Here is a 23,104-nt window from a genome sequence, read left to right on the forward strand (position 1 = left end):
AAAAAAAAAATTCTTGCTGTATTGGAAGGAGGAAGGAGGCAGAGAAAAATACAGGTAACCACAAATCTGAGAATCTGAGCTCCAGACTTCCTGATTCCTCCCCTGTCTGTGAAAGTAGCATCAAAGACACTATAAACATAGGCTTGGAAAAAGCCACTTCCCAACTAAACCCTGCTTTCTCTCTGTCACTGAACTAGGTGTCAGAAGGAGTAACTTTTCTATTCCTGTCTCCATAACCCACAATCTGGGGTTTAAGTAAACTGTCTCTTCTTTAATGTTCTGGTACTCAGTTTCCCAATCTGCCATTGAGGAAGTGGGAGCCAGACTCTCCCCTCCTGACACTTTCTGTCATGAGAAAAGCCTACATCGTGCTTTTGACAACACTCAGAAGCCTGCCTTCCAAGCACCTGCCTGGGCAGCAGTACTGTCTCCAAGCAAAAACCCTAATTCAAGAAATAAAGAACCTAGTGCTGGGGAAGAATCTCACAAGACAAAGTACTTACTCCCCCAGCGTGAACCTACCACCCTTTCCAGGAGAAATCATTCCTAAACCACTTCTAAAAGGTCTTGTTCCCTTAAGCCTTTTTGCCAATACCTTTGGAGGCTTCTTGCAGAGCTTCAGCTAGGCTTAAATAGCATCAACAATAATAACTAGCATCTGAATAGTCCATTAAATTGTGAACAGCTCTTTACATATGTTATCTCACTTAATCCTCACAACTCTGGGAGGTAGAATGCTTGCTTGGAGGCAATATCAGATAGACCATGAACTCTGAAATGACATTCACCATATAGAGAGAGAAGATCAAGCATGAGACATCAAAGCACTTCTGGGCCTCCCAGCTCCACCACAATTTTCCCCGTGCCATTTGGCTGCTTTCTCCAATTCTACAATTACTGAGAGATTGATAGCAGTAGATCCTAGTATGATAAGAACTCCCTCTACCAATGCAGATTGCATTTCTCTGTGATTTATTCCCATAATGAGTCATCTGGGTACTGAGAGGTAAAGTGACCTACTCCAAGTTTTCCAACCAATACTTGGTAGAAGTAGAATTTAAACACATATTTTCCTTTCTCTGTGGGTAGTTCTTCCCATTACACCCAGCTGTTTTCCATGGCACCCAATACTCTGCTGACTAGTACTGTACACATATTCACATGTGTATGTATGTATATATATACATATAAATATCATTTTCTTGGTAAAATAAATGCAAAGAATCACAAGTTTTATGAGAGAGAATTAGCTATAAATTTAGATTAGATCAGCAGGTAGCAGGATCATTTCAATTCAAAGCTCCTAAGTATTCATTCCAGGAATAATTGCCAGCTGTGAACGTAAGCCAGTGAACTCTTAAGTATTTTCTTTCTCCTCTCCACATTTTTTGGTGTCCATATATGCCTTACTTATTCATGGAAAAAAAAAGAAATTTCTTTCTCATTTTATAAATGAAAATGCCCATAAATGTTTCCAAAATTGTCTTTTCCTGTGCAAACATTAACACTGATATGTCTTCCTAAACAAACATATTTTCTTCCTGACAAGCTATTATCCAGCCACAGCACAATTAATATTTCTCTTATGGGTAGTGCCTTTTTTCCTTGAAATGTTCCCTTGACACTTTAAAGCAAACAGCCCATAATTACTAATTCATTGAAAGCTATGCATAGGTGCTATTACTCATGATGAATTAATGTGGTATTAACAGGCATGTAATTAATCTGTATGTATGAGTAGAATCCACAATAAATCCAAAGTTCCTGAGAACTTTAAGAAAGAGGAAGGAAAGCTGAGAACAATAAGAAAGAGCTAAAAAAAAAAAAAAAAAAAAAAGATTCAAAGAAAGATTTTTTTCTCTGTGCCAAAAAACAAGGATTTTGCTCTTTTAAGGAATCTTTTTATTCCCTACCACATCTAGAATATAAAATTTAGCACTATAAAAGTTTTCATCAAAATGATAATTACACAGACAGTGTAAAACCAGAATCCAAACACAGAACAATGGTTGCATAAGCAAAGAAACATTAGCCATTCTCTTTCAGGGACAAACTCTGACTATAATTTAAGGGGGTTGGGGAACAGGAATTCTATGAATAAATGAAGATAATAAGAGATCTAGTGAAATGTTATATTGAAGTGAGAAAAGAATGTATGTCCTAATAAAAATGTTAAAACAACTAAATATGAGTAAAATGGTAAAAAAAAAATGAATGAATTATTCAGAAGAATATTTTAAACATTACAATTGCTAAAAACATTTTAGGGACTTCCTTCCAGTATTTGTATACCCCCAGAATAGAAGACTGATGATAATTTTAGACTAGCTAAATATAAGGGACAGCTTATACTTAGGCTAACTAAAAATAATATAATGGAATTACCTTTATTTAAAATGTAATCATTCATGAAGAATGCAATTTCAATTCTTGAAAATAAAAATGGTCAGGCACTTTGAAATCATATTTTGAATAAGAGAATAGACTAAAATTATTGCAAAATAGCAAAAATGATATCGAAATATTCTAGTGAGAAAAAGATGTTGTTTTTCCACCATCAAGTCTCTCAGAAGGCAAGTTGGGCAGAACAGGAAGACAGCGATGAGATTGTTCTGGCCTGAGCATGCCTGTGGTCGGCCTGTGGTTCAGCGGCTGTGCAATCATCCAGAACCAAAACTATCTTCTTTCCTCGCCCAGGGTTTCCCACACATCCACCAGAAGATGATACTTAAAAAAAAGTATTAATGATTCTGGCTCCCACCTGTGATAGCCAAAGTCCAATTGCCCTTGTGTCCTGCTCAGGTGTTCTAGATTGATGCTGACCCAGCTGGCCTCAATTTAAATAGTGGGCTCCTGCTTTTGTTTTCATTTTACTGGCTTGTCCCCATACGACCCTCTCTTTCACATTTTACATTTTTCCATCGCCTGACTGAAATGGTAGAGAAAGGGGAAATTGAGCAAAATGGGCAAATTAGCTCAGCTGTTGATGGTTGCAATTTAATATCAACAGTGCTAGCTGAGGAACACTGCCAGTGCTGACTAAAGGGATCATGATCAACTTTCCTCTTTCCAAAAAACTAAGAAATCTTTCTCAAGGGGCAAATTATTTTACAAGTTCTTTCTTCCTTCTAGACTTCCATGCAATTTAATTCCATAAATACTAAATATTCACTATGAGCAAAGACATACAAAACAAAGTTAAAATACCCCTTGCTCTCAAAAAAGTTTATATTCTACTTGGAATAACAGACAACTAAGCATAATACAAACTAGAGGGCAAAGAAGAAATCTAGACAAAGTCCTGTAGAAAAACTTGAGACATGGATCACTAACAGCTGAGGAAATCATGGAAGTCTCCCTCTAAAAGACAGTGCCTTAACTGAGTTTTGAAGAAAAAGGACTTTTCCAGCAGAAATGCAAACTGAGGGCATTCCTGTCACTGAGACACAAAAGCAAAACATGGTCAGTTGGTACGTGGAGTACACGGACAAATGAAATGAGAAATACTCCTGGAAATATGGACTGCAAATAAATTGTGGACTATTTGCCCATCTATGAAGATGGCCTAGGACATAACCTAAAGGAAGTCATAATAGGAATCAAGGAAATGATATAGAGTGACTGCCAGTATAGTTTTGCAACTATTATGCTAAATGTATGATATTATCCTTCCCCTTCCCCAAAAAAACTCACTGTGTAATAGAGATTCATAAACAATCTTCTTTCCTATTGATTCTTTTTTTCATGGTGAAGCAATCAGAATTAAGGGACTTGCCCAAAGTGTCATACATACTGCTTAGTTTTCCATGTACAATCTAGTCTATTTTCTTCCTCCTACTCAAGTTTTGAACTCAGATCCTCCTGACTGCAGGGTTAGGACTCTATCCACTGTACCATCTAGCTGGCCTCTATTATTGTATAACATGGAAATTATCATGTTTATTAAGGCTTGTCAAGTTCATAGTAATAAATTTACACATATGTGTATATATACCATGCACATGTATATATGTACATGTATTGAGATAGATATTTGGATACATGTTTGTATATGTGTGTATAACTCTATAAGCATATAAAGCACAGTCTGTTCTCAGCCATTCTTTAAAATTAATGATCTGATTTTCTCAGTCATTGTCTCATTGTAAGCTCTAGCTACTTAAACAAATTTGAGTTCTTACAGAAATTTTTGTTCCATGTCTTAATGGATCCATAATCTCAATGATGTAGGCATATTAATTATATATAGGAATTTATCCATGCTTCCTTATCTTATGCAATTTATATTCATATCTTCCCATAAATTTTCCATTAGATAGCCACCCAAAATACTGCTGATCTTCATCAAAGTTTCTAAACATTATATAGCTACCAATGTAGCAGTAAAATTATCTGTTCATTATCTCCAACTCTCCACACATAACAGGTCCACTTCCCTTTCTAGCAAGACATGTTTTGAAAATCTTTCAAGTCACTTCTTATATACAGACTTTTTGGTGATATTCTGAAGCCTACTTAAACTCAATATATGTCTTTCCATTTCTCTTTGGATGACACAATTTTTACTGCCCTAAGATTATGGTCAATATATTATTTGCAATCTACCATGTCAACAGAAGAATCCTGTTGTAGAAAGGAAGGGATTTTTTAAATGTTTTGATAAAGTTTGGAATTGCTGAAAACTCTAGGCAATTTTCCAAACACAATCTAGCCTACTTTCTTCCCCCTACTCAATTCTATACCAGATTATTGTCCTTCTGCAGTATCTATTTAGAACAGCTAGATTATAATCTGTCCATCCAACTACATATCATAGTCTGAACATAGACATTTTTTACTCACTTTTTCTCCCCAGGATGGATTATTAGCTCAAATCTATATAGAGCCTTTCTTCCATTTAAATTCTGTTGGACATAATCCATGAAAATTTGCCATTGCCACATAATTTTTGGTTAGCATGTATCTCCCCATTTTATGTCTCACTTTATATTGTTGTTAATATTATTCGGTCTATTTTGAGTCATGTTCAATCCTTTATGACCCCAGTTGGGATTTTCTTAAGAAAAATACTGGAGTAGTTTGCCTTTTGATAAGGAAATTGAGGCAAACAGAATTAAGTGATTTGCCCCAGTTCACACAGCTACTAAAGCATTTATGGCCAGATTTGAATTAAAGAATATGAGTCTTCATGACTCCAAGTCTGGTGTTCTAACCACTGTGGAATCTAACTGCCCACTTTATATAATAATCATTAGACTTATTTTTTTTTTATCTATCAAAAACTCAATCTTAACACATAGCTAGAAGAACCTTATTAAAATAGTCTGCCTATTTTCTTATCATATTTTCATCACTGATATCCTTAATACATCTATAGATAATTCACATAAAAATTGAAGAAATGACAAAGACATGTCAACAGTTATTGATGATCTCAATAGTGTTTGTTTTAGTAGTAATGCATAACTTGATTTCTTTTCAAGCATTTCATGTCCTGTTCTTTTACCAGATATCTTTACCACTGATCCTTCAAATGGCCTACAATATTATATTACCTTGCGCACAGACATTATCTGGTTCTGTGGCTCCTCTTGTCTACCTTTTATTGATGTATTTTATATTATAGATTAAGATATTAGAGCTTAAGGATAATGGCTCCATCCTTATTGTTGAAAAAAATCACATTTAGTAGAAATATTGCCTGACCCTCTCTGTTTTAATCCATTTTGTTGTCCTTACAATTTTATCTTCGAATGTTCCTGAAATGCTCATAAGTCCTGAAGTTGGTTTCATGCCAAACTGTTTGCAAATTCATTTTTGCCTCCATGGTTCTTCAACTGAATGAAATATGATAAAAAATGTATTTTAAAAACTTAAAAGAACTATATGCATGTTAAATGTTATTACTGGCTTAATGATGAGATAATACTGTTCATAACTTCTATCACCCTCATTCATAAGGCTGCACAAAAAAGTTTATATTTTAAACTAATGTTGCCCTAGACTGCCATGTGTCTCCACTTGGAGGAAAATATAAGTGTTTGCTAGCCAAGGCTGTTCCTACGCTCCTTAGAACTTCTTACAGAAGAAATTGCTTTGTAACAGTTAAAATTCCCTAGAAAATGATAATAGTATATGTCATCTTGGAAAAGATATTTCCAGCCTTGGGTTCTCCCTTATGAGTCTAAGAGGACAAAGTTCCTGAATTGTTCAATTGAAATTGAGTAATAGCTGGAGAAGTTTCTGCCTCAGAAAAGCTGGCCATTTGCAAGAGAGAAAGGTTGTACCCCATTCCCTGGCCTTTCAGCAAGGCATGCATCTGAAATGAATTGTTTGAAAAACTAAGAGACAATCTTCAGCAGCCCCATAAACTATTTCATATTCTGTTGATTGCCTCAACATCTTAGGAAACTATAATTGTAAATAAATGTTACTAGTGCATGTTTAAAATATTTTCTATCAGTGAATGCTTGTTAAGTATTTGTGATTCATATTTCTTGGGAGCGGAGGAGAAAGACACATAGTTGTGCTATAACTGATTTCAATGGACCTTGAGTATTTTCCTACTCTATTTTTGTGAGACCTTGCACTACTGTTCAGTTCTTTCAGATTCTTTGTGACCACTCTTTGAGCTTTCTTGGCTAAGATACTGGAGTGTTTACTATTTTCTTCTCCAGCTCATTTTATAGATGAGGAAACTGAAACAATCAGGATTAAATGACTTGTCCAGAGTCACATAGCCAGATATAGTCACATGTCTGAGGGCAGATTTGAACTTAGGAAAATGAGTCTCTACCACTAAGCCTCTTAGCTTCCTGAGGAGCTTTGATTCCTAAATGTGAGTCAAATCTAAGATTTTTTTCTCTATGTCTACATAATTAGGGTAAGATTCTAATTGTGAGTCCTGAGGAGATCATAAATGTGAATCAAATCTAAGATTTTTCTCTCCATGTCTACATAATTAGGGTAAGAAAGGCAGACAGACAATGAGAAAAAAATGAATTCTCTCTTTAGAGCCTGGATCTCAACCCCATCCCCCCACCAAGTCTGAACCCGGTTCATGAGTCCATAAGACCAGAGCCAAAAGACGCTCCTTATTGGAGAAGAATTGATCAGATCCCATCTAGCAGCAGCATTACTATTGTTACACAACCCTTATATCAGTGTTGCTATATGGCAGCAAGGCATGGAACAATCCTGCTTCCAAAAAAACTAAAAATGAGTATCACAAAGAAGGCAACAGAGAGACACTGGGCTGATATGATCTAGTTGCAACATATGATCAAAAAGGAACATTGAAAAAGAATGGGAGATAAGATCAGGGGTGAAACAAGATTGCCCACTATCACCATTACTATTCAATATTATATTAGAAATGTTAGCTTTGGCAATAAGAGAAAAAAAAGAAATTAAAGGAATTAGAGTAGGTAATGAGGAAACCAAATTATCATTCTTAGTAGATAATATGATGGTACTCTTAGAGAATCTTAGAGAATCAAATAAAAAACTATTAGAAATAATTCACAACTTTAGCAAAGTTGCAGGATATAAAATAAATCCACATAAATCATCAGCATTTTTATATATTACCAACAAAGTCCAGCAGCAAGAGATACAAAGAGAAATTTTATTTAAAATATTTGTCAATAGAATAAAATATTTGGGAATCTATCTGCCAAAGGAAAGTCAGGAAAAAGCCAATTCAAGTTGGTTGTATATGATTTCAGAAGCAGGAAGGAGACTCTGGAGCTTTTTTTTTTTTTTTTTTTTTTTTTTTTTTAACAAGAGATTGATGGGATCCAAATTATGCTTTAAGAACTTCAGGTTGGCAGCCAAGTGGGAAAAGAGCCTGAGTGACTCTTGTCTTCATATTTGTAATTGTTCCCATTATCCTCTCTCTTTTATACTTCCTACCTGATAACTTCTACATCTACTCTTTGGCCAGTGTCTCCAAATGGATCTTGGGTCTGGTCCAATATTCCCTCAGAAATATTTGAAAGAAGAATGCAACATTTTATATTGCAACTTAAGTATTTGGACTAAATCTAGTCAACCCCAATAGAGGTTCAACAAGTTGGCATGGTGCAGAACAGAAAGGCCATATGAGCAAAACTATAAAACACTTTCCACAAATAAAGTCATATCTAATCAGTTGGAAAAATATCAAGTGCTCATGGGTAAGCCAAACGAACATAATAAAAATGACAATACTATCTAAATAGACTACTTATTTGGTGCCATACCAGTCAAACTTTCAAAAAATTATCTTACAGATCTAAAAAAAGTAATAATAACTAAGTTCATCTGGAAAAACAAAAGGTCAAGAATTTCAAGGGAATTAACGAAAAAAAATGCCAATGAAGATGGTCTAGCTGTACCAGACTTAAAACTATATTATAAAGCAGCAGTCATCAAAACCATTTGGTATTGGCTAAGAAACAGAATAGTTGATCAGTGAAATAGGTTAGGTTCACAGGACAAAATAGTCAATGACTATAGTAATCTAATGTCTGACAAACTCAAAGACCCCAGCTTTTGGGATAAGAACTCACTATTCAACAAAAAACTGCTGGGAAATTTGGAAACTCTTATGACAGAAACTAGGCATTGATCCACACCTAACACTTTATACCAAGAAAAGGTTTAAATGGGTTCATGATTTAGATATAGAGTAATATTATAAGTAAATTAGGAGAACAGAGGATAGTTTACCTCTCAGATCTGTGGAGAAGGAATTTGTGACCAAACAAGAAATGGAGATCATTACTGAAATGCAAATATATAATTTTGATTATATCAAGTTAAAAAGCTTTTGTACAAACAAAACTAATGCAGACAAAATTAGAAGGGAAGCAATAAACTGGGAAAACATTTTTACATTTAAAGCTTCTAATAAAGGCCTCATTTCTAAAATATATAATTGGCTCATTTATAAAAATTCAAGACATTCTCCAATTCATAAATTGTCAAAGGATATGAACAAACATTTTCAGATGAAGAAACTGAAACCATTCTAATCCTATGAAAAGGTGCTTCAAATCACTATTGATCAAAGAAATGTAAATTAAGACAATTCTGAACTATCACTACACACCTGTCAGATTGGCTAAGATGACAGGAAAAGATAATGATGAATGTTGGAGGGGATGTGGGAAAACTGGGACACTGATATATTGTTGGTGGAATTGTGAGCGGATCCAACCATTCTGGACAGCTGTTTGGAACTATGCTCAAAAAGTTATCAAACTGTTCATACCCTTTGATCCAGCAGTATTTCTACTGGGCTAATATCCCAAAGAGATCATAAAGGAAGGAAAAGGACCCACATGAGCACAAATGTTTATGGCAGCCCTCTTTGTAATGGCTAGAAACTGGAAACTGAGTGGATGCCCATCAGACGGAGAATGGCTGAATAAATTATGGTATATGAATGTTATGGGATATTATTGTTCTATAAGAAATAACCACCAGGATGATTTCAGAGAGTCCTGGAGAGACTTACATGAACTGATGCTAAGTGAAATGAGCAGAACCAGGAGATCATTGTACACAGCAACAAGATTATATGATGATCAATTCTGATGGATGTGACTCTCTTCAACATTGAGATGATTCAGACCAGTTCCAAGGATCTTGTGATGAAAAGAGCTATCTACCCAGAGATGGCAGTGTAGGAACTGAGTGTGAAATGTAGCATTTTCACTCTTTTTGTTGTTGTTTGCTTCCATTTTGTTTTCTTTCTCATTTTTTCCTGTTTGATTTGATTTTTCTCGTGCAGCAAGGTAATTGTATAAATATGTATGCATATATTGGATTTAACATATATTTCCACCATGTTTAATATATATTGGATTCCTTGCCATCTGGGAGAGGAGGTGGGGAAAGGGAAGGGAAAATTGGAACACAAGGTTTTGTAAGAGTTAATGTTAAAAAATTATCCATGTATATATTTCAAAAATAAAAAGCTTTAATAAAAAAAGAAATTAAAAAAGAATGGGAATAAAAATCATCATCAAAGAATTGTGTAATAGGGAGAGAAGATGGGCTAGTCATAAGGCAAAACTGAAGGATGATAGATGGATAGTCAGAGTCCTGTACTGGTACCTTTGCAATGTTGGAAGAAAACAAGGAAAACCTCAAATATCTTGAGTGAACTCTGTGGGATGAACTTTTAGAGATCATGGGCAAGAGTTACATAAGATGGGGAGACGTGGATGGACTGCAATTTACATAATTGAAGGAATTTCCTGACCTGATAAGATTTCAGATCCATTTGAGCACTTTCTGGGTCTAGAACTTCACAATTCTCTTCTTAAAGAATATATTTCTATTACAGGCACCATGTCTGTATATAGTCTAGTTAGTCAGTCTCTTGCCTTCTTCATTTCTAGAGGCATATTTTTATTTTCTCACACATTTTTCTCCATCTTCCCCTTTCTCCACCTTTGCATTGAATTCTCCAATTATATATCAGTATGTCAAGGATTAGTGATTTCATAAATTTGGAACTCTACAGATCACCACCCTTCTATAATTTAATGAAGTCTTAGAGAGTTCACTAAGGATAAGACATTAAGTGATTTGCCTTTGGACACAATTCATAAGTGAAAAAGGTATTTAAACCCATTTTTTACTCCAAATCCAGCACTCTCTCTATGTTACACTGCTGGCCACGTGTCTGCTCCAATATCAAAATATATGTTGCTTTTGTACAAAGTATCTTCACAAAATCTCTCTACCTCCTCATTTTCAGGATGAGGTATTAGTGCATGAGCTATATTTTTAAACTGTGGTCCTTTTTGCTTATGCCTCTCAGAAATATGGGAAGGCAAGATGATCAAGTGTTCCATGGAATGGTATTTCATGTTGTCTTCGGATATATGCTCAGGCCAGCTCAGCCAATTCATTTATTTGTTTCTCCAAGTAGAATGTGTGGCCCTGCCAATCATTTGGTTACAACTTATATCTTCAGGTTTCATTTATAGCTGAAAATGGCAATGATGAGTAGACTCAGTTCCCCCAATAATAATAAAAACTCAACATTATAAAGGTTTGTAATGTACTTTCATCACAACAATCCTGAAAATTAAATATCGTAAATACTGTTATCTTCATATTCCAGATGAAGAAACTAAATCATCAGTAATCAAGTCACTTTCCCAAGATCACAAAACCTGTATCTGAGGCAATTTTAAAACTCAAACTTACTGATTTCAATGAAGCATATTTTTACCACTATTCCATGCTGCTATTAAGTGATAAAGTTGATTTTCTGGTTGCTAAGACAACATCCTTATTCCTTTTTTAAAAGCTGATATTAATATATTGTCACAGGAAGAAAGTATTTAGGGATTCTAAACTGCACACTGACTAAAATTTTAAACATTAGAGAGGTTATAAATTCCTGATACACTCAAGTCACCCATAAGTCTTTGAATTATCAAGATATAAAATTATGAATGAGATGGATTATCATTCTAAAACTTATTTTTTTTTTTAGAACAAGTCTAAGTGACTTGCACACGCACACATATACATGCATATACACATACACAAACACACACAAGAGTCAAAACTTCCTGTTGTTGTTCAGTTGCTCTTTGCTCTTATCTAACACCTTGGGATCCCATTTGGGGTTTTCTTGGCAAAGACAGAGTGGTTTGCCATTTCCTTCTCTATTTCATTTTGTAGATGAGGAAACTAAGACAAAAGGGTTATATGACTTGCCCAGGATGACATAGCTAATAACTAGCTGAGGCCAGATTTATACTCAGGAAGATTAGTCTTCTGGACTGCAAGCCCAATTCTCTGTTCACTGAGCCATTTAACTGCCCTAAGTCTCGTAGCATGATCCTTTTTCACTGATCTCTAGTATCATGAATTTAAAGACTGAAAGGATTTTAAAGATTGTTTATTCCAAATCCTTCATTTTGACAAATGAGAAAACTGAGAACCTGAAAGGATAAGATTATTTATTCAATGGATAAACTTATTGAGCAATTATCTACCAAGCAAACACTGGTAGTACAGCTACCATAAGAATAATTTTGACAATTGTACTTCATCTAATTGCGAGGTGAAGCAATGAACAGAGTGCCAAGTCTGGAGTCAGGGAGATTTATTATCATGAGTTCACCAAGTTTGTCTCAGTTCCCTCTTTTGTAAAATAAGTTGGAGAAGGAAATGGCAAATTTCCATTTTTTTCTCCAATATTTTCACCAAGAAAAGCCCAAATAGGGTCATGAAAAGTCAAACATGACTGAAAAAACAACTGAAAGTATAAAGATAAAAACAAGACATGTATACATGGACATGTATACATATATTGTATTTAACTTATACTTTAACATATTTAACATGTATTGGTCAACCTGCCATTGGGGAGAAGGGGTGTGGGGAAGGAGGGAAAAAGCTGGAACAAAAGGATTTGCAACTGTCAACGCTGAAAAATTACCTATGCATATATCTTGTAAGTAAAAAGCTATAATAATTAAAAATAATAATAAAATAAAATAAAATACTTGCAATGATTAAAAAAAAAAGTCATGGAGGCATTAAGTAGGAAAGGAATAACTTGAATAAGGTTTTCTGACTCCAAACCTATAGTTATTTCCTCTACACCATGCTAAAGTTCTTTACATTTTCATTTTCAGTATTTTTCTTGTTCCTCCCCTGCTTTCTCCCTTATTCTTTTTTCCTGACCAGAAAGATAATAATAATAAACATAGCAAATACTTGACAATGAACATTTCAACCCTCCCAAAACACAAGTACTATTTCAGGCAGACAGATCATCAAAACATACCAAGACTATTGCCAAGGTCCAGCAGGGTCATCAGTACAATCAGGAAAACATAAGCATTCCAGATTTATTCTTTTAATGGTCATGCTGATAGATAGGCAAACAGATAAATAGCTAGATAGATGGACAGACACAATATCTACGGACACACAGATTTTAAGCAATTAGGGAACATTTTTAGATATCTGGGAAATGTTTCTAATTAATAAGTGCTTTTGTTGACTTTAAGAAAAGTATACCATGTCCTTTATAAATTTGTCTGAAATACTGAATTTCTTGAAATGATACTTAAAAGCATATACATATATATCTGTAGATATATATGTGTACATATCTATATATAATACATACAGTATTGTTGCAATGTTTAAAAGAAAAGTTTTCTTTCATTTCAACTTATTTGACTTATATATATTTTATCCCAAACAGGAAAAAAAGGACATAATTCAAAGTTTGGGCACATAAAATGTTGAACAGGCTATTGTCAAGATCAGCCAGCTAATTTCCAAAATTGGCTGGCAGATGCCACTGGCACTGGCAGTACCAGAGAATTATGACTATTAGAAAACAGTTCACTTAATCTCTCCTTATCTCAATTTCCATATTCATAAAATGAGGAAGTTGACCTAGAAGACCCCCATCTTCTTTCTAGCCCTGAAATTCTATGTATTTCTATGAACCTATTCATAGGTGAAATAGATGGAACTGGCAATGGCTAAGCAAGAATATATTGCCATGGTCAGGAAAGAGTATAGGGATTGCATGAAAAGGAAAAAGAAAGCTCACTATATGTTTATGAAATAAAATATAAGTTAATGCAATAGAATGCTATCTTCCAGAAAACAGATTTCCCCACTATGGAACACGTAAACTCATCAATTTAGTGCTTGAAGGGATCTGGCAAGTCATCTTATCTACTGAAAATGGCTAACATGCAGGATGTCCCAAAAGTCTTAGTACAGTTTTAAGCATAATAAATTAAACCTACACTAAGACTTATGACACACACGGTGGATAGACTTACAAAGCACTTTCCAAAGGTTAACTCATTTAATCCTCACAACAAATCTGTGAAGTAGGTGCTATCATTATCCTTATTTTGCAGATGAGGATATTGAGGCTGAGGGCCCCAGGAATTTGCCCAGTGTCACAGAGCTAACAAGTGTCCAAGGCAAGATTTGAATTTGTGTTTTCGTGACTTTGAGTTCAATGTTCTATCTACTGTGCCAGCTATTGCCTCCATACCACCATTTTATAAGTGAAATAACTGAGGTACAAAGAAGAGTCAAATATTGCTTGGGGTGACACAAGCAAATTGTAGTTAAGCAGGAATGACACAAAATTCAGAGCTCTATCTATCTACTCCACAATGCTGTCATGTTGGATATTATCTATTTCCCCTCAGTTCAGGAAATAAGATAATTCTTATTTCCTACACTAGGGAATTTTTTACATTTTCTCCAGGTCCTTTAGAGGAAAGTTAATTTAATGGAAGCAAACCACCTGAATTAAATCAAATCCAAATAGATTTCATACAATTTGGTGACTCTACTTTTCTTACCACCCCCTTTTCCTATCCCTACACATTCTCCCACCATCACAACCATCCCTACCCCACACATACATAACAGAAATGAGCCTCTCTCAGCAAGTTGGACATAAAATAAGATTTCTAAAACAATTTTAGTTAAGCTAAGTGTCTCAGAGACACAGACAGAAATCTTCACACAGCACTTCTCTAAACACGCAATAACCATCGAGAAGGTTTGCATAATTTGACAATTTATTACTTCCTGTGTGACCACATGAAAAACAGCTGCACTGAGACCGTAGTGCTGGGGCTATTATCTAAGCAAAGGGAATACCCATTTCTGAATCCAGTTCAGAAAACTTGGTTTTGTATCTTGCATTATAAAAGGAAGCTCCCTTTAGACTCTAACCTAGGATCTCTGAACTTAAAAAAAAAAAATTCATAACTATTTTAAGATAATTGGACTCCTTCTTAATTCCACATATTTTATTTTATTCATTTAAAAGTGTGCTTCTGAGATGGAGCCCATAAGCTTCACCAGAGTGCCAAAAGATCCATACCATAAAAAAGGTTAAGAACTATTTTTAAAGTCTATCCAAAGAGGTATTTTATAAATTGTTTTTTGTAAACCCATACTTATTAGGTCAACCTTAACCTCCATTGTTTCAGAGAAGTTAATAGACAGCTCAGTTTATTAGTTTAACTATTGATTAAAACAGTACCCAATATAGTCAGACTTCATTAATATGAACCCATTCTCTCTAAATTTGTCAAGTCATTGAGCACTTACTAAGTAACTATATATGGATCACCTTGCTATAAGCATTGGGTTTGGGAAAAAAGGCCAAAAACCAATGCTATCTTTAAAGGATTCATAGTTTCATAGAGCAGATAACAGAAAAACAACTATGTACAAACAACATTTATGCAGCATAAGTTGGAGATAATTTCAGAAGGAAGACACTAAGATTAAAGAAAACAGGAGAAAGCTTCTTGCAGAAGGCAGGATTTTAGCCAAGACTTAGAAATCTAGGGAAGCCAAGATGTAGAGGTGAAGAGGGAACCAGTTCCAAATATGGAAGACCACTAATGCCTAGAGGCAGGAGATAGGGTGTCTTAGGAAAATGTTTGACAGGAGTTGGAATGAGGGTTTAGAAAATAATTTGCTAATAAAGTTAATACTTGATTATGAACAAAATTTTCAGAAATCCTGTTAAACTACCTGTGGAATTATTTTCAGCTTTGTGAGAAAGCAATTTTAGACATTATCATGAATCCTTTGGGTCCAAGATCTCTAAAGGTCAAATTCTGCAGCCCTCTATTCAGTTCTATTCTTGTCCTTTTGTGTGTGTGTGTGTGTGTGTGTGTGTGTGTATGTGTTTATTTATTTGAGTGCTTTTTCCAAATTCAGACCTTTCGATTACTTGAATTCAGACTTCCCTCTCACCAATTGGTATCAGAGATGATTTATTTTGTACTTTGACGTCATATTTCTCTTATGCAATATTACAGTATTTAAGATTTAGATGTGGAAGGAAGTTTAGATAGTCTTCTTCATTTTTCACATTAGGAAACTGAGGCTCACATGCTGAGTAACTTGCCTAAGAGCCCCAAAGTTATAAGTAAAAGAATTAGAATTTGAAGCCAAATTCAACCCTCCAATTCCAAATTCAGGTCTCTTTACCCCACACTACAATTCCATTTGATACAAAGACTTCATCTTCCTTCTTACAAGGTCATAGTCCTGCCGGAGACTTTTCTAAGTCCTAATTTTGCTGAATTTTCACAGGCTTGCTCTCAGAGAATGAGACTTTGAACCACTGTGATGTCCTGAAAAGAAAAGTATTTTTCTTTTGGGTGATAGAAGCAAAGCAAAGCACTTACCTGGCAAACTCCTGGTGTTCTTTGGCCATCCTCCCTGAAGGATTCAAAGATGCTTTTATTTTCCAACTAGGACCCCATATTCCACTTAAAGAAAGGATTCACTAAACCAAGCTGCTGACTTCAATAGAGGGCAATTTTTCATCAACCAAGTCTGTCAAATTCATTTCATTTTATAAATTGAACAGTCGACTCTTTGTGTTTTCAATCAACCATAAGAAAATGGCATTCTTTTTGACTGTGTTTTATTTTGGTATGTTCTGTCTTTTTGTTAAGGATTAGAAAAAAATAACTGGATAGTGTGTTGTTTTTTGATTTGTATGATATTTACAGAGCCCAACAAAATGTAGTTTTTTGCAGGCAAGAATATATGACTTCTCTTCCCACCTTTGAGAAGATGATAAGGGTATCAGTTATTTTAAAGGTATGAAAACAAAGGTATATTGTGTTTGAGAACCTGAGTCGGGCAGAGGAGTTAGGAACTTTTCAGGACTGAGCTCTAATTAGCATTTGTATTTTCTTTTTCTTCTCTCAACCTTTTTTCTCCTCATGATTCTCCTATGGAAGGTAAGATTAAAGTGGGAAAAGCCATGGACTTGAAATCAGAATCACTAGATTTGAATACAGGCTCTGCTATATTACAACAGGCTACTTAAACCCATTAGGCTTCAATTTCCTCATCTATAAAGCTATGATGTTAACAATCTCATTAATCTATTTCAAAATATAAGATGCAAAAAGTATTTTTAAATTTTGAAATGCTATGTAAATGTGAGTTACCTATAAAGTTGTCTACCTACCAGAGAGGGATCCATTGCATCATAAAAATTGGCAGGGAGAAACACCATGGGTAGAGAGGTAGCCTTGGAATTGCATTTCTTTTACTGATCTATTCATATTGACTATGTAACCCTGCTCAAGGCTTCAAACCTCTTGCGGGCCAGATGCGGTAGCTGAGGACGATTATGACGGCTATGAAGTTTCTTTATTTAAAGGCCCACAAAACAAAGTCCAGTCCTCCAACAGTCTGAGGGACAGTGAACTGACCCCCTATTTAAAAAGTTTGAGGACCCCTGCAAGATTATTAAATTGTAGAACTGGTACCAATCCTTACTATCAGGAAGTTACAGGGAATTTATGCTAATAATGACATAGGATCAGCTGGGGGGAAAATGGTAGATGATGGACCAGAGAGTACCTGCTTGGTTGGAGTCAGAAGGATTTGAGTTCAAATCTAGCCTCAGACACTAACTAGCTGTGTGACCCTGGGCAAATCATTTAATCCTATTTGCCTCAGTTTTCTTATCTGTAAAATGAAATGGAAAAGGATATGGCAAACCACTCCAGTATTTCTGCCAAGAAAATCTCAAATAAAGTCACAAGGAGTGGGACATGACTAATTTATTAAATAACAAAAGCCAGCAAAGAAAAAAGAAAAAGAGATAAAATGAGAGCCAAAGGGGGCATGAATCAAGTGCACAGCTTTTGTTTGATATGAGAACAATGAACCTCTGCATGGGTTTCATCTATTCCTACCTTCCATGGCTATAAAAAAAAAAAGTCATGACACCTCAGAGTGAACAATTCTACTTTCATGTACCCGTAATTTGAGCTCATCACCATTATCCTTGTCTCCTTTAAATAAATAGCTGTCTTGTGAACAACCTGACTAATTTTAAGAAAACTGCATCAAATGGGTAAGATTTTTCTTCTTCATTAAAATTTTGTTTCCCTTCTTCATATCTGAAGAAATTAATCTGAGACATGTGGTCCTATTACAAGAGAACTAGAATATTAATTATAAACCAAACAAACTGTTGGATTTGGAATGACCTAAGAAAGCAGCTATGTGGCCATAGACAACTCATATAATTTTATTGAGCCTCAGTTTCCTCATCTGTAAAATGGCGATAATAGTAGTACAGAGTTGCTGAGATCAAATCATGTATAAAGTGATTTGTCAACCTTAAAATATTTCTTAAAAGCCATTTATTCTCCTAATTCATATATTTGATATGAAAACTAATCAATTATACCAATCTCTAAAATAGGTATTTTAGTCAAAAAGGTATGTGTCAGCTAATATTTACTTTAGTTATTTAGGGTAAATGCTATTTAGCTTGAAAGTCAACATGACAGAGTGGATAGAGATCAGGCCTCAGAACACCAAGGTTCATGTCCCAATTCCAATTCATACTCTTTATTAATAACTAAGACACTTAACCTCTCAATGACCAAGGCAATTCTTCAAGATTATAAATTACAAATTGATGACCATAGAAGATCTAGTCTGGACAAAAATATAAATATTACTAAATATCAGTATTATTAGCTTGTCTTTCTTTGGTTTTTAAAGACCTGAACATTTAAGAGATGTCTGAATATATTATGATATATGAATGTAATGCAATATTATTGCACCATGGAGATTTGAAGCTCTATCTGTCATTTCATTAGTATAGGGAACTGTTAGGGGAAGGAACTTCTACTAATGGAAGTTAGCACCTTCTTTACAACTCTTTTTCTTACAGAGATGCCAGGAAAGCAAAGAGGTTAAGTGATTTAGCTGTATTATCAGTACGACAAAGTAAAAATCAGTAAGGCAAAACTTTTTGGTTCTGAAACTATATCTCTGTTCACATCATGGGGCCTCTATATTTAACCATAAGAATTGAACCAGAAAGATAAATATAAAATAAAGAATTCAGGGAACATCAGATTTGAATTAACTGATACAAGGAAAAAAGAATCAAGAGAACAATATACATAACTACAGTAATGTGAACAAAACTACAACAAAAAGGCAGTGTGAAACAAAATGAAGTTCAATGACCAATTAGAATTCCAGACGACAAAGGATGAAGACAAGAGTATGAAGATACTCTTGGTAGAAAGGTGAGGGACTCTGTGGCATTGTGTCTGGGTTGTCAAACTCAGTCACTGAGACATTTCATTGTATTTACCCAGTCTTCTTATTTCAAAGAAAGATTCTATGAAAGTCAAGGAGTGGGGGTAGGGGGAAGGAGAAAACAGAACCAATATTGGGAGATATTTATAATGTAAAAAATAATAGAATGCTAAATACAGCTTTTAAAAAATAAAGGCATAAAAAAGGAAAACAGCCTGGCATAGTATCTAGAGATTTGGCCTTAATCATCTTTGACACAGACTAGCTTTGTGGCTGTGAGTAAGTCACTTAATTCAGGCCAAGTTAGCAAATTGTAAATTTAAGAGAAGCTATTGATCTGCATTGGTAAAAGTAGTTTTGTTTTGTTTTGTTTTTTGCTTTTTTACAGTGAAATCCCTAGAGCAATGGAATCATAGGTATAATACAATAAAAATTTAAAAGATGCCATTTGAATGAGCATTTGTTGAAAAAAGTGGCTATCTGTATGACTCCAGGCAAGTCACTAACCCTGATTGCCTTGCCAAAAAATAAAACAACAACAACAAAACAAATCTGGCAACACAAGTTTCCTATAATGACAGAAAGTCTTAAGGAATGGAAATAATCTCCATTTTATATCAAGGCCACAAAGTCACATTTCCTCTATTTTTCCATTCATGTAGAAGAAGCAGCATATTTACATCATGCTTTCATTTCAAAGCATTTCAAGGATGATACTCATTTCTGAATGACAAAAATCTCAATCCAGTAAATACCTACTGCAAATACTGAGATTACAAAGACAATAAAAATTCCTGCCCCCAAGATGGCTTCAATTTTATTGGAGAGAACCTTAAAAAGTCCTTTAATATTTTCTAACCCCCATACTTTCTAACCCCCTAATACTTTTTGAAGTTGGAGATCATATACAATTTCATTCTTTTTTTTTTTTTCAATTTTCAAGCACCTACTATGTGTTACTCACTAAAGGAAATAAAAAAATAAATAAAATGGGAGAGGGGCTTACATAATAACCATATATAAGCTCCTGTTCTCTGCCTTCCAGGACCTTATTATATATGGTTAATATTAGTAAAAAAAAAAATGATTGACAAAGGATATGTAAAAGCTATGTTGTCTTCCCCTTCCCTTTTAATATTTATTTTTAAAGGAGAGAAAAGCAAAGGGAGAAGAAAACTGAAAACTAAATTTAGACTAATATTCTACATGAAGAACAATTATTAGCAAATCTATTGCTTTGATCTTGGTAGCTCTTCTTTGTAGGTTAATCATTTGTGATTTCAAGCCAAACTTCATACCTGGTTAAGAACTGTCCTTCTGACCTTGCCTTTTATTAACTGAGGTTCAACTCCAAAAAGAAAAGTAGGACTGTGATTCCCTTGTCTTTTGGAAATGTATGCCTTCTCTCTAGAAGACAACAGATAAGTAAACATGATTCTTTTTTAACTAATTTTCTAATACTTGTTCTTTTCCAGAGACATTAACAAATTCAGTTTTTATCCTTAAAAAACAGGAGACAGAGGCTTTCCAACACCTTCAAAACTCATTGTGGGTGTGGCTGATTCAATTTCATGACCTGACTCATTGTCTGGGGGAAAAAAGAAACACAGTATTTTTGCATTCTCAAAATAATTAAGTTTCCATGTCTGAAAAACTTCCTGCTTTCTTGGGTGGGAAATGGGATTTTATATTAGAATGCTCATCCCCAAAGGAAGCACTTCTAATGAAGAATTCTTAACATGCATATTTCCACACTTGAATGTCACCCATATTCCACCCTTTTCTTCTTTCCTTCTCTCCCCTACCACCATATTTGTGCAAATACAGCTGTATGTGTAGAAAGGTGTCTCCATCTAGAACATCCACAGCACAAAAACTAAGTTTTACTCGTTTTCACAATATAGATAAAAATATCAGAAAGCTACAAGGAAATTATTCAATCACTTTGCCTTATTTTGTCTTTTGCTCTGATTAAACTTCACTAACCTATACCTAGATAGCACGGTAAGCTTGAAATCTAGAAGATCTGAATTTAGATTTTGCCTGAGACATTCATTAGCCTTAGAACATGAGCTTCTCCCTTAGACTTTGAGCCCCTGAAGAGCATGGTCTGTCTTTTGCCTTTCTTTATATCTCCCAATGCTTTGCACAGTGCCTGGCACATAAGAAACTGCTTAATAAATTCCTATTTGACTGGCTGGCTGATGGACTGCATGATTCTGGGCAAATCATTTAACCTGTAAAATGAGAGGAGTTGTAAGATGTTGTAAGATTCTTTCCAACCCTAAAAATAGACTCAATCTATTTTTTAAATAAATGCCTGGGGCAGTTTAACTTGTTTTTATAAGTACAGTGGTTCACTGCCTTAAAGAGTTCAATCTATCCTTGAGAGGCTTTCTGACTACCCACTCTTTGCAGATGGTAACAGAGTTCAAGAGCTCATTGACCAGGGATGGCTATTAGAGACAACACAGTGCCTAAAGGAGATGCAACATTCAGCTAGATACAATACTTTCACCAGAGGGAAGAGACAGGATGCTCATTAAAGAGCAAAGGAGAGTTGAAAATATCCCCAAAGGACAATGGCAGTCCTGTCGTAAGTAACAAAGGTTTGCCTTGGTGTGTATCTGTGTGTGTGTGTGTTTCTTATGTTCCTAACCACATGGGTTCTGATGTATGTCTTTCATACGTATGTTCCTTACAGATGAACCCTTAAAATGTATTTCTTGATCATATGTATTCCCTATCAAATGAGATTAGTACACTACCTGGTATATAATAGGTACTATAGCAACTTCCTTTTTATATGTGTGCTTTTTTGCACTGGTAAATCAGTAATCTCTGGGAATGTCACTGTATTTAATTCTGTTTGATTAAATACCATTTTCTTTGAATGAGGGAACTTTGTCTGTCAGATAACAATAAATACATTGGTTGGCATTCAGGGAGTTACGGTTTTGAGTGGGTATCCTGACACAAAGTTCCAGAACTTGGGAAAGTTTTTTTTTTTTTTTTTTTCTGGATTCTTTGTGTGAAAAGGGTGCCCAAGTGCTACATGTATTTATATAAATAAAATAAGTGCACAAACTGGAGGAAGGGTCTCCCCAACAGGGATGTCTCATAAATTAACAAAAATCATATGAGCAAGTATCTTGTTTACCAATTGCCAAATGCTCACTTAGGTCATCCAGAGTTCTTAAAAACCTGATCTACAACTCCAAGAACACATAATGAGGTGTTAAATACACTTTGCAAGCCATGAGAAACCAAAAGACAATAGGAGGTACTATTTACCCTGGGACATCATATATTGAGTATAAAGTAAATGTAGAATATAATGCTTTATTGGATTCTGGGACAATGAAACCCCAGTTAAACACAAGTCATAATTGTCGGTCACTAGTCATTAAAACCAACAAAGAAAACTACTCCTAAAATAATATATAATAGAGTATTTCTTTGAGAATTGAAAAAGCCAGCTAGTCTAATCCAGAGCTGGAAAAAAATTATCTCTGTAACATTCCTAGTTAAGCAAAAATGGGGGACATGGGGAAAGGAATAGTAGTGAAGAGTACTGTATCTGTAGTCAAAGGACCTCAGTTCAAATCTTGACTATGACTTACTACCCCGTGACTTGTGCAAGTAACTTAATTGATATCTAATGACTCTTTTGGTTCTAAATTTACTATCCTATTTTTTTTTTTTTTTTGAGATTGAGTTTCTATATCTCACCTAGGCTGGATTGTACTGCCAATTAGCACAGAAGCTTTGACCCATTCCACTTCCAAATAGATTCACCATTCCCAGACATCCTGATAGTCCCTCCCTCTCAGAGCGCTCATTATATTGATGCTGAACTTAATCCAGAAACCCAATGGATTAGAGCCCAACTGCAACTCAGAACTCCTCAGCTCAAGTGATCCTCCAGCCTTAGTCATTCCAAATGGAATAATTACACACTACATCAAAATCCACTATACTA

At 34.8% G+C, this 23,104-nt stretch overlaps 1 protein-coding gene across 1 annotated transcript in view; it reads right to left on the reverse strand.

The window, feature by feature from the left end:
- PHEX (phosphate regulating endopeptidase homolog X-linked) overlaps positions 1 to 23,104 on the reverse strand; it is a 259,922-nt gene that overhangs the window by 213,646 nt on the left and 23,172 nt on the right. The gene's annotated exons all lie outside the window — the stretch shown is intronic.

This window comes from Sarcophilus harrisii, chromosome 3, assembly GCF_902635505.1.
Source record: "Sarcophilus harrisii chromosome 3, mSarHar1.11, whole genome shotgun sequence".
Taxonomy (NCBI): Eukaryota; Metazoa; Chordata; class Mammalia; order Dasyuromorphia; family Dasyuridae; genus Sarcophilus; species Sarcophilus harrisii.